Source organism: Balaenoptera physalus (genome assembly GCF_965194825.1).
Source record: "Balaenoptera physalus genome assembly, chromosome: 8".
In the NCBI taxonomy this organism is placed as follows: Eukaryota; Metazoa; Chordata; class Mammalia; order Artiodactyla; family Balaenopteridae; genus Balaenoptera; species Balaenoptera physalus.
Genome location: NC_138887.1, coordinates 103,794,979 through 103,817,078, shown reverse-complemented (window position 1 = coordinate 103,817,078; position 22,100 = coordinate 103,794,979). Strand labels below are relative to the sequence as shown.

At 45.5% G+C, this 22,100-nt stretch overlaps 1 protein-coding gene across 4 annotated transcripts in view; it reads left to right on the top strand.

Moving 5' to 3' along the window:
- Window positions 1–22,100, top strand: part of PLXNA4 (plexin A4) — a 596,073-nt gene that overhangs the window by 129,516 nt on the left and 444,457 nt on the right. The gene's annotated exons all lie outside the window — the stretch shown is intronic.

The window sequence follows — 22,100 nt, the reverse complement described above, 5'->3', positions numbered from 1 at the left end:
GCCCTGTGGGTCTCACATTTATAACCTCTGCCTTTGACCATGTTCCCGCAGTCTTCTCCACCTCCCACTTTCAGGCTTATCTTGGTAACTCACGTTATGAAAATCCTAGTATTAAATATGCCCGGTTGAGCTTCACACTCTGCCACATCCTGTTATCTTCCCTGGGTGTGTCTGCCCAAGCCCGCCCCACCTGAGTGCACTAGACTTGTCCGATACTGTGGCCTCTGGCTACCCATCACTACTGAGCACTTGAAATGCGGCCAGTCCAAATTGAAATGTGCAGTAAATGTCAAAGACACACTTGGTTTTTAATGCTTAGGAAAAAAGAATGTGAAATATCTCAATAGTCGTTCATATTGATCATATGTCAGAACGGTAATATTTTGGATATACTGAGTTAGATAAAATATAATATTAAAATTAATTTCACCTGTTTCTTTTCACTTTTTAAATGTGGTTACTAGAAAATTTAATATTACCTATGTGACTCACATGTCATTTCTGCTGGACAACGCTGGGCTAAACCACAGTCTCGGGAAAGGCCTGGGCTTTCTCACTCGCTGCCTTTATTCAAGCTGTTTCTCCCTCCAGGAAGGTTTTTCCATCTTCCACTACCCAACTCGTACCCATCCTTCAAAACCTTCCTCCAGTGCTGCCCTGTGAAGCTCCATGTCTACAGATACTTCTATCTGTAGCTATTTACCTTCAGAACTGTTGAACTTTTTTTTTCTTTTAGTTTTACTTTTTTGTATTTTAAAATACACTTTTGGCACATTTTACCCTCATTATAATCATTAGTATGTGTGCCTTATCTCCTATATTCTGTTGTAGGTCCTTGTGGCCATGCTTCATTTATTTGTCTATTCCAGGTATACACACTCAACAAATGCCTATAACTGACTGGAAATACGAAGTCTGTGAAAGAAAATCACTCTTGCTACAGATTGGTTATTGTGAGCTCAGGTGAAGCTTTTGTACTGGTCTGTGTTCCATTTCTCCCCATCACTCCCTCCCCCACTCCCCAAGGCACCTCCGTTACCATCTTCATTCAGTCACTCATTTATTCATCACATATTTAATGGCACTTTACTGCGCCAGGTGCTGGTAAACACAGGTGAATAAAGAGACATGGTCCCTGCCCTAATGGAAGTTCCAGTCTAATGGGAGAGTGAGAAAAGTGAACAAGAATGCACTTAAGAACTGTGATATGGAGGATTCAGAAGAGGAACCAGGCAGTGGGGAGGGCAGGTTGACTTTGATTTGTGGTCAGTTTAAGGCAGTGACGTTTAAGCAGAGGAGTCAGCCGTGCACAGAGCAGCAGGATGGGGCGGAGCCCAGGCAGAGGGAATCTGGTGGGGGCAGACTCGGGGTCAGAGGAGAAGAGCTGCCTGAGGCCGAGGGACGTTCCCTCCACAGTTCCAAGCTCTGGACGGCGAGGGGAATCTCTGGTAGGTCGGTTTCCTCTCTGTGTTCTGAGTTTACTCTTTGGAACATTGTGAGCATCATAGGGCGCACTTGACTCTTAAAACCTCTCAAGATGCTTTTCAACAGAGCATAAAGGTGAATTCCATTTCTTCTCATAGTGTTACCCCTAGGTGGACAGGGTTCAAATTCATACTCTTTCTGTATGGAAATCGTGCCTATCATCTCATTTTAATGCCCCTCCCTTTTTTTTTTTTAAGCTTGAAACAACATAATCTTTAATCTTGTCAGGTGCATTGAATGATGCACATATTCCTTATTTCTCTCTTTGTTGAAGACAGAGTTTAATGGCCCTTTTGATATACTTCGGTGGTTCTCACCCAGGGGTGAGTTTGTTCCCCTGGGGACATCTAGTGATGTTTTGGAGACATTTTTGGTGATCATGACTGCTGAGGGTGGCGGTGGTGCTATTGGCATCTAGTGAGTAGAGGACAGGGATTTTGCCAACATCTTATAATACACAGGATGCCTCCCATAACAAAGAGTTTCTGGCTCCAAATGTCAAGAATGCTGAGGTTGAGATATTCTAATGTAAATATAGTCAAGATAGACATATTCTTTTGAGAGAGGGACAGCTGAGTCTGTGGCCGAGGCTGCCAGTTGCCACCTCATATTCAGTGTTCCCTCTGTCCTTAGCAGAAGAAGCCCATTTTTTCCAAGATCACAATGCACTCAGCTAAAGGGCACTATTTCCCAGTGTCCCATGAAGTTAGGTGTAGCCATGTGACTAAGTCCTGACCACTGAGATGTCAGCAGAAATGTCACATCCTTTGGGAAGATTGCTAAAATGGAGGTGACGTGGCTTGCGGTGGTGTCATGGGGACATGCTGTACCTTCTTTCTGGTACATAGAACATAGTATGATTGCAGAAGTTCAAACAGCCATTTGGAATACCAATGACCTTGAGTCTGGAAGCCAGGAAGTGGCCTCGAGGTGACTTTGAAGATGGCAGAGCACAAAGACGGAAGGAGCCTTGGTCTTCATTGGCTTCATGGAGCCCTGGACTTCTCCCTCCCTCCAAACACATTTTACATGCACCGATGAACCTGCGCTGCAAATCTCTTGTTCGGGGTTGCCTGTAATATATGGCTGAAGCTGCTACTTGTAGCTGAGAGACGGTCACCGAGGGGAACGTAGGTCCATGGCACTTTCTACTCCGTCTCGGGGACTCCTTTCTTACTTCTCTTTTGGCACCGGTCTCCTTGCATGCTAAACTGTCAGCCAGTCTCAGGTGCAATTTCACAATTTTTCAAGCTCTAGGTCAGAGTCTGCAGATGGAGAGCTTTGCGTGTAGCCCATCCTCCAGGGTGGCGCCCTGGGTTGTTTAAGGAATTCCCCACATTTGGGTGTATGTTATCATGTGGGCTCAGTACCGTAGCCCTCCTTGTCCTCTGATCCCTCGCACGAGATGCTCAGGAGTTGTGAGTGAGCAGGTACTGAGGGATGGGCATGGGGCCGGCCCTACATTGTCACTTTTGAAGTCTGCAGTTCTGTGCTGAAGCTTGGATTTGGAAGTGCTGAGACATGCTTGGCAAAGGCTGGAGTTTTGACGTGGAGTGGAGAAATAGATGTTACTTTGAGGGGGAGAAAAACACCTTTCATTTCTTTAGGGAAAGATGATAAGTAATGCAACTTTGTGGTTTCTCACTTGTGATCTTCTGGAGAGCAGATGTTCCTTGAGGAAGGGCTGGTCCAGAGGCGACGTATTTAAGTTCGCAAACACCACACATTGAGATGCTAGACACTTCAGTGTTGCTAAAGAAAACCACCAAATTAAACAGCCAACTTTCCCTCTTCGTTTTGTCAAAGAGACTTTTTCAAGTGAACTTGGCTGCTGGCGGTGGGACTGGCTCATTTGGCAGTCTCCGGGATGGGGGGTGAGGTGACCGTGTGATTGGGGTTGGGGAGAGGAGCAACCGGCGGAGGTGAGGGTCAGGGAGGGGCCTGGATGCCCAGAGATGCCTCCTGCCCTCGCGGGGCAGGCAGGGAGCCCCTCCCATGGGCCATGCACACCCTTGCTCCCCCGCCTCGCAAGTGGCAAACCTCTGCTCTTCTAAGAGGTGGTATCATCACACTGAAGGGGAAAACCACCCCTCTGCCATGTGGGTGGTCATCTCCCAAAAGATCCAAAAGGGAGGGAGAAACTGGCAGGAGGAGACAGCCTTAGGTAAATGCATGGAAAGTGTTGCTTCGGAGGAGAATGAATGACGCCAGGGTTTAAACGGTGTGCTTTGGGCTGGGTAGATTGCTTCCCTTAGCTTGTGACCCTCATCATTTCTGCCCACTTTAGTTTTTAAAACATGGTGGGGGCTGGATGCTGGGAGAGGTTGTTGCAGAGAGCAGGGAAGTGGAGCCTGAAGCAGCTGGATCTGTGCTAGCCGTGGTATGAATACGATGAAACACAGCCTTTTATTTTTAGCGGGGGCGGCGAGGCAGGGAGAATCTTTGATGCGGGGTCTGAAGAGCTGCTTCTGGAGGATGAGAATGAGAAGGTGGGGACGGTTCCTCCAAACACCCACCCGAAGCACCAGAAGTAGCAGCAGCGGGGGGCAGCCCTGCCACACAAACAGCAAAGCACTTCTTCCTCTTCTTGGGGGCTCCAGAGGCCCGTGCCCTGGAGGAGAAACTGAGGCCCAGAGAGTTGCAGTGGCTGGTCTCCAAGTGCCCAGCAATTCCCTGGGAGGAGCAGGGCCAGCCCGGGTCCCCTGGCGTCTAATCTAAGGGTTTTGTCCGTGTGATTGCTTCGGCTTCATAATATCACTTTCTTCTCTGGTACTTGGATGTGTTCCATAAATGCTCTGCTATGTGAAGCTCTTTCTTAAAATAGGAAAAGGATAAGCTCATCTGAAGGGATGGAAGGACCTTGTGAAGAGAACTGGGCATAATTACAAGTCACCCTGGTTTCACTAGTTCAAGCAGGCAGATGGTGGATAGAACCGAAGCCAGACAATTTGCACTTACCAAATTAGCACCCGTCTGTTAGTCTGCAGAAATGGGGAAAAAAATGGGCATCTCTCTTTTCACCATATAAGGTAAATAAAAACCAGTGCTCACAGAGTGTTGGCGCTACAGGACGCAGAGGCAGTGTTACCCAAGCTGCCCCTCTATCAGCCACGAGTTCCTCACTTCCACTGTGAGTGGGAGGCAGCGCAGAGTGATGGAAAGAACTCAGACTGTGGAGTCAGACAGCCATGGGTTCAAATCCCAGCTCTGGTACTTACCGTAGCTAGTGTGGCCTTGGGCAGCTTAACCCCAGAGAGGCTGTTTGCTCACCTATAAAATAGGAATAATACCTATTAATTCAATTAAGTAAATAAAAGTAAAATGAGCAGTGCAGAGTAGGCCTTCTATAGTCATAGCCCGTTAGTGATGGCCTCAAACCACACTCCGACCCCAGCTAGTCTTCGCCTATATATGACAATGGACACAAGGCTAGTGGCCGAGGGGACCAAGAAGTGTGTCTGGACCAGAGTAGATTCCCTCTCACTCCAAGACACACCCACAAACCACATGCCCTGACCTGGCACCGGGGAGACTGGCCCTGCCCTCAAGAAATTCAGAGTCTAGGAGGGAAGAGAAGTATTCAAACAAATAATGATGATAGAACTTTAAAAATGCTATAATCTCAGTGGGATGAATCCTACTTGGCATGAGGAGGAAGGTGTCAGGAGAGGACATTCATGTGGACACGGAGCTAGACCAATGGAGGGCTGGGGCTTTCGTCAGGTAACCAAGGGGGCAGAAGGGACAACATGTGAGCAAGGCTTTGGGCTGTGGCTGCGCCTGGCTCTCCTGGGGAGCAGTGAGCCCTGCAGGGTGATGAGTGTCAGGCCACCCCAGGGTGTTGGATGTGAGCTGCTGAGTGAGACCCCATCCCACCCTGAACATGGGCCTGAGATAAGGTGGGGGGGTCTTTAGTCAGTGGAGTAAGTGACACCTTCAGGTTTGCCTTTGGGAAGATCAGTTTGCCTGGGCTGGGGAGGGTGGACCATGAGAGCAAGAGTGGAGGCAGGGAGGCTAGTTTGGGGATTATTGCAAGAGCCTGGAGGGCCGGAACCAAGGCAGCGGCAGAGAGACTGTGAGAAGAGAGACTGGCGGCCTTAGTGATGAGTTGGACGTGGGGGATGAGTGACGGGAGGCTGAGAATGACTACCTATTATTTTCTTGGGTAATTAGAACTTGGGGCCAACTTTCTCTCTGACACTTAACTTATAATGCTTGCATTTTTTTTCTCCTTTGCCCTTCGACTGGGTGTTCCTTGAGTGCAGACATTTTCCTGTTCATTCCAACTGTACCCCTCATGCTAATACGGAATAGAAGCCCAATGCTGATGAATGAATGAATGGATGAATGAATGAATGAACTCTTCATTTTGCCTTGTACTGCACACCTCTGTGGGGGAGAGCATGTGCCAAACTGGCTTATTACAGCTGCCAGCCTGGGGTCTCACAGATGCCTGTCACACCCCGTGGGATGATGATGGGGATGATGGTGATGACGCCATTTTGCTCACCTTCCCCTTTGCAGACATAATGCTTCCGAGCTTCCCTGGGAAACGCAGAAGGCCTAATTAATTAACGTGAGCAAAGTGTCCTGATTGGAACTTCGTGGCTGGAAGAAACCACAGGCTCAGGGGACATTTCCATTATAGAGTGATCACTGCTCTCTTAGCTTGCAAGGGGCCCCATTAAGGCTCTTCTATCAAAGGAAGATAAAACTCCAGTCGCCTTAGCCTGGTTATTACACTTCGTAACTATCCACCTCTCCATCTATAAAATTTTCCCTTGACTCCTCATCTGCTCAATATAGATTTGCAGCTGCTACTCTGCTGCGCTCTGTGCTGCTGCTGGCTGGGTAGGGGAGCTCCCAGGTGACGCAGGAAGAGATCAAGGCTTGGTGGAGGAGGGAAAGGCGGAGAGAGGCCGCTTCACCCTAGACAACTGGAACCACCTGAGCAATATCCCCAGCATTTTAAGCTGTGATACATCTTATAAGCTCGGAGGGCACGTCTCCTGTGGGCACGCGCAGGTCAACCTCTGCGAACTGGAATGCTTGGAGCACAGCTTTTCTGGTTAACTGAGGATTATAAAAAACCCTGTTTTGGTTAGCCTTCTTAAACTCTTTTTCAGAGCCTTCGGTCCATTTTCCTTCCTTAAGCTGTTTGAGCACGGCACGCTGTTTACTCTTTTTTTTTTTTTTTTAATTAATTAATTTATTTGTTTTTGTTTTTGGCTGTGTTGGGTCTTCGTTTCTGTGCGAGGGCTTTCTCTAGTTGCGGTGAGCGGGGGCCACTCTTCATCGCGGTGCGCGGGCCTCTCACTGTCGCGGCCTCTCCCGTTGCGGAGCACAGGCTCCAGACGTGCAGGCTCAGTAGTTGTGGCGCACGGGCTTAGTTGCTCCGCGGCATGTGGATCTTCCCAGACCAGGGCTCGGACCCGTGTCCCCTGCATTGGCAGGCAGATTCTCAACCACTGCGCCACCAGGGAAGCCCCACGCTGTTTACTCTTGATTTCGTGATTCAGAACACATTCAGGGTCAGTATTCAGAATCCCTGTGCTGAAATGCCAATTTTTATTACACGTAACCACAGGTGTGGAAGGCTCAGGGACTGGGTGAATCTCATTCCGGGACACATTCTGGATTTTACTTGGCTAACTTCCAGACATCAGTTTGTTTCTTGCGATTGGCTTCTTCTGAAAGTTGAAGACAGATAATTCTAAATGTATGAGGGTTCCAGTTGCTTTCTGGTTAATGAAAGTTTTACCACGTGTCAGAGACTCCCTATTTTTTTCCTCAGGCTAAAAGTGAGATGTGTCCCTGCCAAGTCAGGAGAATTTAGTATAAACTGTGTCTGGCCCTATTGTTAGCTCCCTATGTGAGTTTGGATATATAGTGAGTTCTGCTATAATGCTTGTTTTGGAAATGCAAATTTGTTCCAACGCAATTGATGTCTTAGGGAACAATTTGAGCATAACACAAATTTCACATTTACCCGTGTGCCATTTAGCCTGCGAGAAATACTAGGTGAATCCAGAAAACTGCACACAGCTGCACTGGACAGCATAAGAATGTATGGAATGCACACACATGCCCCGAACATCTGCTGGCCACCTCAGTTCACTGCATCTTCGCATCTTAGAAGCCACGCCATCCACATCTGTTGTTAAAACTCTCTGTTGACTTCATGTTATAATAACTCACAAGCTGTAAGCTTTCCAGTGCCCATTTCCATAAGCAAACATCAGAACCTTTTCAGGATAAAGTATCATAATTATTGTAGTATTTGTAGATTTCTTAACCATTTTACACTTGTCAAACTGTGCTACCATTTTTATTAGATTCCTCTTCTTTTTTTTTTTTAATGTGTCATTGATGAAGTATTTGAGTGTTCGGCCTCTAACCTTATTTTTTCCATAAGCCCTGTGGTTTTTATCGAGCAATTTTACACATTGTGGTGATTTCGCATATGTTACATTATAGCAAACCCAGCTGTAACTGGGGGGCTCTGAGCTTCACTCTAACCAGCTGGGAAAGGAAGATAGTGTTCATCTTGAAGAGAAGGGACCTTATTAGATATGTGAGTAACATTTGATCTCCTTACCACAGGCCACTTCCCTTGCTCACCAAAGATACATAACTTATAAAGAACGTTTCTAAAAGGCTGAGGATATCTTCCAGTTTACAGAAATGGAAAACTGAGCAAAACTGAAACATAGATCTATAAGGTGGTATCACTTTAACTTTACTTTCATGGTATCCAAAATATAGAACACATGTCCTCCCAGTTATAGAGTTACACATGAAATTACTTTGTGAAATGAAAGAAGTGTTCAGGGACATGCAAGGAGCAGAACTGGCACATGCTGAGGCTTTCCTATGGAAGAGACGCACTATGTACATCATCTTGTTTAATCTTCACACCACCCTGTTTCCATATTGAACCCCTGCCACGTATTGGGTGCTAATCCGGCCATGGGGTTGTATCGGTGGACAGAACACATTGCTGCCCTCCAGGGGTTGAACTTCTAGTGGAGAGCGATGGACAGTAAGCCAACAAACCAACATACCCTTGTCCGTGGGGTGGTGAGTGCTTTGGAGGAAGAGTGCGAGGAGAAGTATTCGGGGCAGGGGGAACAGAAGGGACATCTGAGGTGGCAGAGCAGCACTGCCATCTTCATCCTACAGGTGAAGAAACTGAGCTAATAGAGAAAGAATGGCCAAGTGGCTCCGAGCCTTCAATAGGACAGTGGGGAATTGAGGGGAGGGAGGGGAGGATGGAATGTATTCCTGGTCTACAGGTAGAGGTAGAAAGTCCAGAGAGGACTGGGCTGGGTCTAATTTTACTTCAAAGTCTATTTTCTTTCTCTGCCTTGGAGCAGTTTCCACTGTTTAAGCTTGATCTTCCTGAAACATGGCTTCCTCCTGTTACCCAAGTCTTTTTCAAGGACCTGGGAGGTTTCTCTGATGATGCCTGTGTCAGTTTCCTAGGACTGTGTCTGGGAAAAACTCAGTGCGTTTTTCTTGCCTCTCACCGTTCCCTTCTGACACCAGATGTGTGGGTTTTCCACACATCAAGCAATTCTCTGACACCAGCTGGGTGTCCCACAATTCAATTCAGGTCTGACACTGTCTACCCGGAGTTAACATCAGATCCTGCAAGTTAAGGGCTCAGTCCCACAAGTGACCCCACTTCAGATGCCAATCGCAAGTCCCAGCTGTCACTTAAATCGGGGTTCCTATGACCCCCCCTCCCGGGCTTCAGTAATTTGCTAGAATGGCTCACAGGGCTCAGGGGAACACACCTACCAGTTTATTATAAAGGACAAAATAAAAGATACAGATGAGCAGCTGCGTGGAGGGATGCACAGGGTGAGGTACGGGGAAGGGGCGCGAAGCTTCCATACACTCCTTGGGTGTGCCATCCTCCCAGCGCCTCTGCGTGCTCAGCAATCCGAAAGCTCTCTAAACCCCATCCCACTGGGATTTTTACGGAGGCTTCATCATGTAGGCAGGATGGATTGTTCACTCAATCTCCAGCCCCTCTCCCCTTCCTGAGGGATGGGGAGTCAGGCTGAAAGTTCTAAGCTTCTAATCATGACTTGGTCTTTCCGGTGACCAGCCCCACATCCTGATGCTACCCAGGAGCCCACCAAGAGTCGCTTCATTAGAACAAAAGACACTCTTATCACCTAGGAAATTCCAACGGATTTAGGAGCTCTGTGTCAGGAAGTGGGGTTAAAGACCAAACGTTAGAACAAAAGATGCTCCTAGTGTTCCTGTAACTTAGGAAATTACAAGGGTTTTAGGAGCTCTGTGCCAGGAACCAGGGCTAGAGAGCAACATATATGTTTCTATTATTTCATAGGCTGACATAACAAAGCTTCACAAATTAGGTGGCTTTAAACTACAGAAATTTATTGTCTCACAGTTCTAGAGGCTAGAAGTCAGAAATCAAGGTGTCAGCAGGGCCATGTGGCCCCCGAAGGCTTTAGAGGAGGGTCCTTCCTGTGTCTTCCTACTGTCTGCTGGTGGCCAGCAATCCCTGGTGTCCCTTGGCTTGCAGCTGCGCCATTCCAGTCCCTGCCTCCGTCTTCACTTGGCATTCTTCCCGTGTGTCTCTCTGCGTTCCAGTTTCCCTCCTCTTATAAGGACACCAGTCATATTGGATTAGGGCCCACCCTAGTCAAGTATGACCTCATCTTAACTTGAGTATATCTGAAAAGATCCTATTTCCAAATAAGGTCAAACATTCACAAGTATTGGGAGTTAGGACTTGAAGATATCTTTCTGGGGGGCTACAATTCAACTTATTAACAATGACCAAACCAAATCCTAACTCTCTGCCTGGCTTCCTGTGTCACCAGAATTGACCCAGATCTACCAACATCACCTGCCTACTTCCTAAGAAGCCCACCATACACAGTCACACCTCTGGGCCTTTGACCTTTCCACCATCTATCATGTCCCCTACCCATTCTCCAGGGTCAAAGTGTAGTGCCTTATCCCCAGATCCTCTTTGATGATTCTATCACCGTATCAGCCCACACTGAATTCCTTCTCTGAATTCTTGCAACCATCACTCAAACATAACATTATCTGTGTAGTACATTAAAAAAAAGAAAATCAAAGCCTAGCTTGAAAGTTCTAGTCTAGTGCGGTTAAGAGGTAACCTTGGGGACACAGTGCAGATTTGAATTTAGCTCTGCCACTTCCTAACTGTGTGACCTGGAATAAATTACTCCCCCTCTCTGTGCCTCAACTTCTTTGTCATCAAAATGTGGATGATAACCGTGCCAATCCCATGGATTGTTGTGGGAATTAAATGAGATGATTCCCGTGGAGTGCTCAGTGTGAGGACCTCACATTAGCTCTTTTTATCGTGAGCATGGGGAAGCTTGCCTTTGAAAAGTGCCTCTTTCTCGGTGGGTGCCGAGGCTGGGCTGCTGTCAGCAAAGGAAGGGCCATCAAAGGCTAGGACAGGAGGGAAGTACGGGACCACACGGGCTGGGCCCCGGGAAGTCGCCATGGCCGGGCAGGGTGCAGGTGGGAGTGGGCAGAGTCTGATGTGAACAAGGTCATGCTCAGAAACAGGGATGAGAGATGTGGCCATCTGCACGTGGACATAGAGGTAGGTCGTGGTCCCTGCCTTTGTATGGAGAAACAGCTTAGCAAATGAACAGATTATTGAATAATGATAAGTGTGGGTCAAAGTTGTTATAGAAAGAGATATAAATAGGGTGGGGCTCCCAGTAAATAATTATTTCAAGGCAGAGAGTGGGAGCATGGGGGAGAATCTGTGGCATCATTTGGCCAATTCTGTCATTTTCCATAAGTTGGTATTTACTGCTTATTGGATAACAACTGTTTACCAGATTGTTAAGACTCTATTGCATGTAACAAAAAACAGCCAGGCTAACTTAATGAGAAAAGAACTTTATCATGAGGATGCAGAGGTGTGTGTTTCGTGGAGCCCAAGGGCAGAGACGAGCTAGATGCTGGGACTGGAGCGTTACCTGCATTTCGTCTTTTTTCTCCACTCTGTGTATGTGTCCATCGTCTCTCTTTCCATTTGAAGACGAGCTTCTCTGGCTGTTCCAGGCTGCCTGGCGGAGCACCACCTCCCCGTCAGCTCCTGAGCTCGTGGGTGTTTGTAGTCCTCTGTGTATCTCAGTACCTATCCAATGCCAAATTTTGGGGGGAGGGACTCGTACTGACCTGCCTTGGGTTAGGTGCCCACCCTGGACCACAGAGTGGTAGTGGAGTGAGGTATCCTAACACCCGTCCCTGGGACTGTGCAGACTGGAGACACATGGGGATTTCTCCAAAGAGGGCGGTGCACAGTGACGGACACAGCTGCGCAAGTAACCCACACAGAGCCTAATGCAACCAGATATGCACTTTAAAGTGCATAGTCTCCTATGCACTTTATATGTGTTATCTTTTAAATCCTCATCACAACCTTGCAAACTATGCATTAACGTTCCCAGTATACTGGTGTAGAAACTGAGGCTCGGAGTGATCATGTAATTTGCTCAAAGTCATCAATAATATGTAATGGATGCAGGGTTTTAATTTAGATCTGTGTGAAACTAAGGCTCAAAAGTAAGTGATCTGCCCAAGGCCAGAATTAATTGGTAGCCAAAGATGAACTCAGTGGTGTCATATAGTCTAAAAAATACAAAACCCAACCCAAGGGAAACGTACAGACACCAGCCTCGCAGCTGGGAGTCTAGTGAACTTGGTGCCAGTTGGCTACCCCATCTCCCAAGTCCTAATGTGGGCTCTGCCCTCCTACATGCTGTAGGAGCTGGGCCCTGGGGCATGGGGGCCTCTCCTAGAGCAGAGGCTATGCTTTCAGCAGGGACTTCTCTACCCAAGATGTTTACCTACAAGGTTGAATCCTGGCTCGAAGGTGGTCACGGAGCTGGCGTGTATTGGGGCTGGGCTCCCCCACTTCTTCCTGCAGCCAAAGCTGGTACCAGAATCCTCTTAGGGGAGGTCAGTGAAGCTTCTTCTCAGAGACCAGACACAATTACTGACTGGATTATCTGCAACTCAAGGCCGCAGAGCAGCTGGGCAGAAGTGATTTACAGAGGAATAATTCCCGACGAGGGATTCTGGTGACCTTATAAACCAAGAGACTGAAACTGCTTGGCTTTTCTCTTCCCAGGGTGGAATTAATTCCACCTAACTCACTGCAGTCCATTTGAATTTTGTTTTTTCAAGAAAGAGAATACAGATCCCAGTGGTCTGTGCTGTTTCTTTGAGACATTTAAAGTACCAATTGCATTAGTGTGGGAGCTACTTGAAAGAAGAGTGAAACCAGCAAACTGGCTATGAGAAGAATAAAAACATGGCATAAAAAGAAAGAAAAAAAATAATATTTTTATTTCAAGGCTAACAGCTCTTTTCTGGGTACCTGTGGGATTTTTTTTTCTAGTTGTGACTGATTGACTCTAAGTGGTTGATGGGCATATGTATCAGGAATTTGGGGTTACGGTAAAGGGGGAGATTCTCTTTCTTTCTCCATGTTTCTTTTGGTTCGTAGAATTGTACCAACACTCCCTGATAGTATCAGGAAGAAGCTTCTATCTACCTCTCACCAAATCCTCCAAGGGTGGAGGGAGATTCCACTGACAGGTGAGATGGTGAGAGTCTGACATTTTTTGTCCACGTGTCCCCATGGGGCAGGATCTGCATCAGAGACTGATTCCCATGTCTCTGGTCTCTCTTGGACTCTCTTTCCTGGCTAAGATAGAGACAGGCCATTGTCTTTCATGGTAACCATCCTGGTGCTGGGTACATGTCTCCTCTGCCTATTCTGCCTCCTCAACGCCCCCTCCCCCCTGCCGAGTGAGCACGCCAAGGTTGGGGCTTGGGAAGAAAGAGTAGGAAACTTGCCTTCATCTTGGGTCTAAACCGTGTCCTCTACTTTTGCCAGCAAAAAAAACCCCAATATTTTTATTCCTATTTAACTCCTGTTTCACTCTATATCTCAGCTGATTATGAAGGCAGAGGAGAGAGGGTTATGATCAGTGGTCACCTCCTCAAAGGACAATAGTCCACTCACAGTCAGTGCCCTAACTACTAACCATATTAGTGACCCAGATAGTAAGTACTTTTTTCATAAGGAGTGCTAAATTGTGTCTAGAACAATCAGCTAGGGAAGGGTCGGCTTTCTGGAAAATGTCTGGGGCAAAGAGCAAGGAGGTTGGAGTTAGATGAACCTGGATTTGAATCCTGGTTCCTCCACTTATTAGCAGTTGAATTTGGGAAAGCTACTTTAAGCCTCTGACTCTAATATTCTGTAACTTTGTTCCATAACTTTATTAGGGGGCATCATAAAACCCATTTTGAAGTGTCATGGTGATGATTAACAATAATAGCCTAGAAGCTGTTATTGAGAGCTTATTATATGATAGACACAGTTCTAAATGCCTTGATTATATCAACCTTATGAGGTAAGAACTACTTTACCTCCCTTTTACCTGAATCCCAGAGAAGTTAGTCACTCACGCCAGATCACATAGCTACTAATTATGCTTAACCATTGCACTATATTGCCTTTCACCTGAACAAGAGATTCAGTGAGAGATGTATGTGAAAGTACCTGCTACAGTGCCTGGCACATAGAAAGCACTCTTAGTAAACAATATGTCTTCTTTTCCTCTTTGCTGGTGAGATGTCTGGGTCAGAGGCTGCTCTCCATCTAGCTCACTTTTAAGAGCACGAAGCCATCCTAAGTCCTTTGAACTTCCCTCTTCCCTATCAATCCCCAAGGGCAGAGTTCAGCTAAGACTTTGGATTCTTTGCCCTACATACCCAGGCCATGGTGTCCAGGAGCTATAACCCCTTCTCTGAACCTAGAACTGTCTGTTTCTTTTCTGTAGAATTCTGGTATCGATCCAGGGCTGATGTTGAGTGTGGCCATTGATAATGATGCCACTTAAGAGAGAACCCTCCAAGAATCCCCTCGTCACCGCAAGGAGACCATATAGACATAAAGAAGTTGGCAGTGAGACAGAGGCGACATGGCCATTTGATTTTATAGATTACAGAGCATGTAGGTGTCACCCATGAAGCTTGCTCTGGGGTGTGCAAAGCCATGCTGAGTGTGCACCCCAAACCACAACTCATGGAGAAACACACAGAGCAGCATTCTGAGAGTCAAGGTCATTAGCCATGTAGAGGGGACAGGGCTTTCATATTTTGATTTAGTTGTGTTTAACCTTCCTGAAGGGGACTGGGAACCTGATTACCTAGTAAGCCAGGGGGTCAAGCCTGAGAAAAATCATACCAGAGTCTGAGAAATGGAGGTTTAACTGGAGTTTACCCAGGTAATCACTAGGGCTGCAAATTATTGGGAGTTCATGTGAGAAACCCTAGATTCTTCTGTGATTAGAACCTTTGGAACCAGCCCTCTTCTAATTGATTTAGTTTAGAAGAGTACATTTCACCAAGTAAATTGAGATCTGAGTAAGAATGAGAGGTGAGTCTAATTCTCAGCTCCCTCATTGCTTTTCCCAAAGGTGAGAAATGGGGATTTTATCATCACCTTCTTCCTTAGGTCTTCGTTGCGTGAGGAGAGATGTGCTTTAGAAAAGGACTGACATGTACCCACTGAATCAGTTACTAATCTAATTCTATTCTAATTAGTTAATATGTTCAGCTACATGTGACAGAACTCCCCTGCCCCCTTCCCCAAGAAAAGGCCCCAAACAGCGTCTTAAACGAGATAGGAGTTCTCTCTCTTGTAAAGAAGTCCGAAAGCATTCACCTGGGGCTGCCACAGAAGCTTCCTGGTATGAGGAGCCCAGACACTTTATCTTGTTCCTCTGTCTTGCGGGCTTCTGTTCCCAAGGTCACCTCCTGATCCATTATAGCTCCTTGAACGGCAACCATCGTATCCACGTTCCAGAAAGCACGGGGAAGGAGAAAGACACATCTCCTCCCTTGAAGTACACTTTCTCAAGTTGTACCCGCCATTTTCACTTATATCCCATCGGCCAGAATGTAATCACTTGGTCTTTATTCCAGATGGTTCTGTGCTTAGCTAAAATTAGGGGTTCTATCACTAAAGAAGAAGAAGAGAATAGAGGATCACTAAAGTCACTAATGGTTGTCTTTTCTTTTTTTAAATTAGAAAACTCAATTAGATGACCTCCAGAGGTTCCTTTAGGGAGGAGTATATTTCTTTATATTAACAATTCCCTCAGTAAATATTCTCTCAATACTTACTGAGGCCTCCCATGTGCTAGGTGATGTAGTAGGTGCTTTGAGGACTATGAAGATGGATAAGACATATTACCCGATCTCAAGGTGTTTACAGTTCATTCATTTATTCAGTAAACATTTGATAAAAAGCTTCTGTATACTAAGTATGTGCTCATCTCTGGAGATATAAAGCAAAAAAGAAGTAAGACGCTAACCCAAAGAAACAAGAATAAATGAAATAATAAATATAAAAGAAGAAGTTAGAAATTGAGAACAAAAAAAATAGAAAAGATTAACAAAATCAAAAGCCGATTCTTTGACATCATTAGTTCAATAGTTAGACCTCTGAAAAGACTGATCAAGACAAAAGAGAGAAAATACAAATAAATAAAATGTGGAATGAAAAGACAAATAACTACAGACAAAGCAGAGATTAGAATAATAAGCAAATTATGAATAGATGTAATAATGTAATGGATACATTTTTAGGAACTGTAAATGCCAAAATTGGTACAAGAAAAAAATTAGAGAACCTACTTAGAACATAAGTATTAAAAAAAATTGGAATGATAACCAAAGACCTCTTATCCCCTCAAAATCCAGGCTCAGATAGTTTTAAAGTTTCATCCCATCAAACTTAAAAAGAGCAGTGAATTCCTACCACATATATGAATATATATACGTATATTATTCTAGAAAACAACATGAAGCCTATGACATTATATATTTATGTAAATAAAAATTCCACGTACATAAAAAATATACAAATTTTATAAGAATGCATAAAAACAAAAGAACTTCATTAACTTCATTAGAATGGTAGTCAATGATCAAGGTAACAGCATTGGGAAAGGGGAGTTAAGGGAATAAATAGGTACAAGAATGACTGAATGAATGAATGGAGAGAGGCCATACAGGAATGAATGTGTCATGAACTAGGAGTATGGTTGATTCAATTCTCTGACCTAAGATCTAGTAGACTAGAAAAGAAAAAAGATGATCAAATTATGGTCATTAGGGCTTACAGTTGAGTAGAAGGAGATAGACGTATTTCATTTGAAAAGTGGAGTAAAGTGATTAAGATATTTTGGAACAATTCTGCTCATGGTAGAGTGGGGATACAAATCATGGTGGTGTAACTTCTACCTGGGTGGGAGCTGGGGAGATGAGATTATAGCAGCTCAATGGCACACCAGAGGAAGAGGCAGGCATGGCATAAATAATGTAATTCAAAGAATAATGGAGGAAAAATTAAAAGTGAATGTTAAAAATAAATCCAATGGGAATGCAAAGGCAAGGGGTGATAATCCTGTATAAGGAATAGAAGAAGGTGTCTTGATACCTGAGCTGAGCCCACAGAACTGTGCAAATGACTCAGACAATCTGCCAGTCTAGGGTTGCATCTAGGTTCAGAAGTGGATTCTTATGCTGGCTCCAGACTCTCCATGGAGCCCAGATTAAAACTCTGCACAATCATATACCACACATAATTAGTGTGACCTGAGAACCTATCAAACAATTAGTAATAAAACATCAACTTTGACTCTGCTTCCTCAACTACGAGGTAAATCCCTTTAAACCAGGTCCCAGTGCTTTTTTTTTTTTTTCCTTTGGCATTTAGATTCTGCCTCTAAATTTGCAGATGCAATAGGATGATTTATCATGGAAAATTATTGCATGATCATCAGAAAGTAATGAAAGTTGTCACAGCCTCTCTTCTTAATGGTATTTCTCACTGACCTCCTTCCCCCTACCCTGAAAATGAGCTCTAGGGGTCTAGCATGGAGCCAGCCTGGGGATCTGATGCTGTTTAATTCACGCAGGCAGTCAACCATGAGCACATTTTTTTTTTTAGAAGTAAAGACAACTTCTGTAACTTTTTAATTAAAGCTTAAAAGCCCTTAATTAAAGAGACATAAATCACCGAGAAACCTTTAAATCTTTGTAATCTTTTGTGGCACTGCTTGTATGTTTCCAGCTGTGTGCACTCGGACCTCAGAGGCAATAGGGTACGGAGAGGGAGAGCACTGCCGTGCAGTGGTCCTGGAGCAGTGGCTTGGCAGGACTGAGCATTCAGTGGCAGTGCCATGGTGGAGATGCTGGTGTGCAGCCTGCACTTGGTGGAGAGAGAGATCAGGGGACTGTAGGACAGGAGCATCCAGCCTTGTTTCTATCTTAGCCTAAATTCACAGTCAGAGTTTTTGGTAGGTCAAGATGGCGGCCGCCTCTAGGGGACAGAGGGACAAGTCACACAACACCAGGAGGAAACAGACAGTGTGAGAACGGAAAACATTTCATTTTTGAGCCCAGGATCCTCAAAAAGTCAGTGTCATGAAAGAAAGGAATTAGAGGACTATGCTGAATTAAAGGAGGCTCAAAAGACACAACAAGCAAATGCAACGTGTGAACTTTGATTGGATCCTGATTAGAAACCAACACAACTGTGAAAGACATTCCTTAGGGTGGTGGAAAAAATTGAATATAGACTTGATATTTGATAATATTATGGAATTATTATTAATTTTATTATGTGTGATAATGGTATGGCAGTTAAGTAAGATAATGTTTTATTCCCAAGAGAGATACGCTGAAGTATCTAGAAGTGACATTTCACGATGCCTACAAATGTGCCTGAAGGATAATGACCGTTGGGCAGAGAGTGGAGGGTATCTGTGTGTTCATTTCAGTAATTTTTATACTGTTTATGTATGTATGAAACAATTTTGTAACAAAACTTGGAGGAAGAAAGAATGGCCGCCTCTGTTTCTTTGTCTCGTGGGGATCTCCCTCTGCGTGGGAGTCACAGATCTACTAATGCAGGAGCAGAATCAGGTTGGGCGAGTGGAGCTGGACAAGTCTTCCTCTCTGCTGTGACGTGAGTCTGGATGTTGTGAATGCACCCCTTTTTTCCAGGTTTTAAAATACCATAGGCTTCAGGAAGGAGATAGCTCTTTGGATCTTCAACTGTGGCACTTAATGGTTTGTCTACCTGGATCTGAGGATTCAAACCCAAGTGGCACAGTGGCTCCCATTTGCATGGAGGTTTCAGTCTAGCCTGGGAGACAGATAGTCGGTCAGTCCCCACAGCATCATGATGTCACGTAGAGCCTTCTGACATGTGTGCGATCACGTCTGGCATGGTGCCTGGTACCCCCAAATATTTGTGACATCATGATCTTTCTTTCTCTGTTTAAAGATAGAAACAAGGACATCATATACATCTCAAGGGGGTATATATTGTTCTATGAGGCATTGGACATGGCCTCTGGATACTGGGGATCGATGTAGGGAGATGAGGGAGTGGTAGGTCACAGAACCTTCCGACTGGCTGGATCAGGGTCTAGAATGGGACGGAGTCTCCAGGATCCAAGCCCAGCAAAGATGTATGTGTCTGAGTGGATATGTCACTGGACTAGACCAAGAAATCTGCAAACTGGATGAAGTAGCCTCATTTTCCTAGGGCTCAGTGGCTGATAAAGCAGGGTGGATGTGTGTGGTATGGAGACTGGCATGGGGCCAATTAAGGGACTAGCTTATCCACACAGCTAGAGAAAAAAAATGCCCCTGGAACATCCTTTCCAAAAATTTGAACACTGCTTTGTCCAAACTTAAAAGGGCTTTAATTTAGAGAGCGCTGGAGGGGGTTTGGAGATCACCTGGCCTCTTGGTTTTCAAAGGATTCTGCCAAGAACTCCTAGGACTCTGAGGAAGTTCAAACTCAAGTCAAGACTCAGTTTGAAAGTCACAAACCAAATCCAACCCACTCCCCTTACAGAAGCTGAGTGCATTAGCTTCCTAGGGCTACTGTAACAAAGTATCACAAACTGTGTGGCTTAACAGAGATTTATTGTCTCACAGTTCTGGAGGCTAGAAGTCTGAGATCAAGGTGTCGGCAGGGCCAGGCTCCCTCTGAAGGCACTAGAGAAAGATCTATTCCAGGCTTCTCTCTTAGCTTCTAGTAGTTCCTTGGCTTGTGGCGACATAACTCCAGTTATGGAGAGCATGGCATTTTCCCCATGTGTCTGTGTCCAAATTTCCCCTTTGTATAAATTATTATGCATTAGGGGCCCACTCTACTCTAGTGTGATCTCATTTTAATGAATTACACCTGCAATGACCGTTATTTTCAATTAAGGTCAATTCTGAGGTACGGGTGGTTAGGATTTTAACTTACGTATTTTGGCAGGGGCATAATTCAACCCGTAATAGTGAGCTAGAGGGAAATGGACTTGCCTCAGCTCAAACAGATCTGCCTTAGCACCCAAGCCTAGGTCTGGGACTCCTAATTCATTGTTAAGAGCTCTTTTCATTACTGCAAGCTATCTCCTACTTGACGTCAGACTAAACAAGGATTCCCAAGCATGTTTTTCTCAGCCCTAGTAAAGGAGTCATTTGCCAGTTTGGAGGTGCCCATCATTCCACCTCTTTTTATTAGCACCTGATCTCCCTCTTGGAGAGTCTCCTATTGTATGGCGCTTCCTTGAAAGATAGTACGTGTATCCCATTCTCTGATTTGAAAGGGCAGACCCTCCTTCTATCTCCAGGTAGCCAGATGGACACATGCCTTAGACTCAGCCCGTCAGACCCATTCTCCTGGGCCTTGTCCCCTGAGTAAGTGATGCCATGACACAGAGGCCACAGCAACACTCAGACTAGCCTGTTCCTGTAGGCTGGCCTCGCCGGGCCTCCTCCTGGTCATCCTCCAGAACCCCCTGGCATCCCACTCTTATGAGTCCCTGATATTCTTCCTGTAAGCCCCTTGTTTGTGTAAGAGAAGCAGAATCCACTTCTGTTACTTACAAAAATAAGCTCTGAATGATACACCAGGATGTCACGGGTTCCCTAGAGAGGCGTCGCTAAATTCATTTTAATTCTAGAATGAATCAGGACACATCATGAGACCCCAAAGATGACAGATTACCATTATATAAATTATTTTTTTTTTGGACCCAGGTCCGAGCTGGGACCTCAGACCCATGCTCTGTGAGCGTCACTAATGCCACCTGAGGGGGGCAGGAGTGAGCTGGAAGGAGGCGACCACCAGCCACTGCCACTTGCTAATCTATATTCATAACAGCCCCCGTTGCATGTCAGTTGTGCAGTAAACAGCTTCACCAGGCAGATCACAGGGCCCAACAATTTTATCTTATTTCAAATTGAGCCTAAACAAAACAGATAAGTGCTACATCATCTCCAGGAATTAATCCACATACAGTTTATCTTCTGAGAGGTTTGCCGCGGTGTCATTTGCGTCACTGTAAACACATGTTGGGTGGGTGGCTCTTACTAATTTAATTTGCTTCCAAATGTGTGTGTATGTGGGACCTCCCCCATACCAAATAATTTGGAATAATAGCATAAAGGGAGTGAGGTAATATATGTGGCAAGCCAAGGTCTTGGGTTTTTGTGTTTTGTTTTGTTTTCGTTTTTGTTTTTTTAACTCTGAAGGAAAAAAGGGGACATGGAAGGGGTTTATTTTTGATTAAATGCCTTGGCCTTGCTTTGGTATTTATCTTGCCGGGGCAGCCCCTGATCCAGTCAGGATGTGTAATTCCATTAGCATTATCTCTCAATTCATTGAGAGGGCCTTCAGCCTGGACAGCGGCAGCATAAAGTACTACAGTGTTCAGGAGGCTCATTTCTTCTTTCTTCAGCAAGTTTATTCCTTTATCGGCAGCTGGTTTAAAGGGAGCTAAAGGGGAGCCGGTCAGATGGTTAAGTGAGGGTTTAGCGTGGGTTTTTAAAGGCAAACCCAAAAGCTTTGAGGGGAAGAAAAGGTTAAATTAAATAAACAAACAATGCCTGCACAGCCAGCAGAACTGATGGCCACAGATAATATTTAAGGACCTCCTATTTATAAAGGAGGCTTTATCTTTGTACTTTTAATGAGAAAAGTGATTTCAATCGGGTGTCACGACTCCTGGGTGTATTCCAGCTGAACCACTAAGTGACCTTGTGACTTTATTTCTCTACGCATGCCCACCGCAGAGGTGATGTTCAGGGCAAGAAAGAGATGTTCTTCCTAAAGTGCCCGGAGTCCCTGCAAAGAAAGATGAGGGTGGATGAAAAGGAGATATGGGCGTTTCTCATTCGTCCATGCTAATGGGAGGCAGGGTTCACAGGGAGAGAGGAATTGCACAGAATATTCCCAAACCCCATTTGAGTTTTAACTCTCCCCTCCCACAGGGGCCTTTTCCTTTTCCTTCCTGTGCCGGCAGGTCTCATCCCCTGGCTGGCTTGGCTTCCCCTCCTCCTTGCCTTTGTTCACCCCTTCACAGAAGTGCCCACCTGGCCAAAGAGAAGATGCCAGGGGTTGGGGAAGCTACATGATATTGGCTCCTGGGAGCCGCTTGCGTGGTGCGTGGCTTGTAATCCTGTTTTCTGGGAGAGGGATTTGAGGTGGC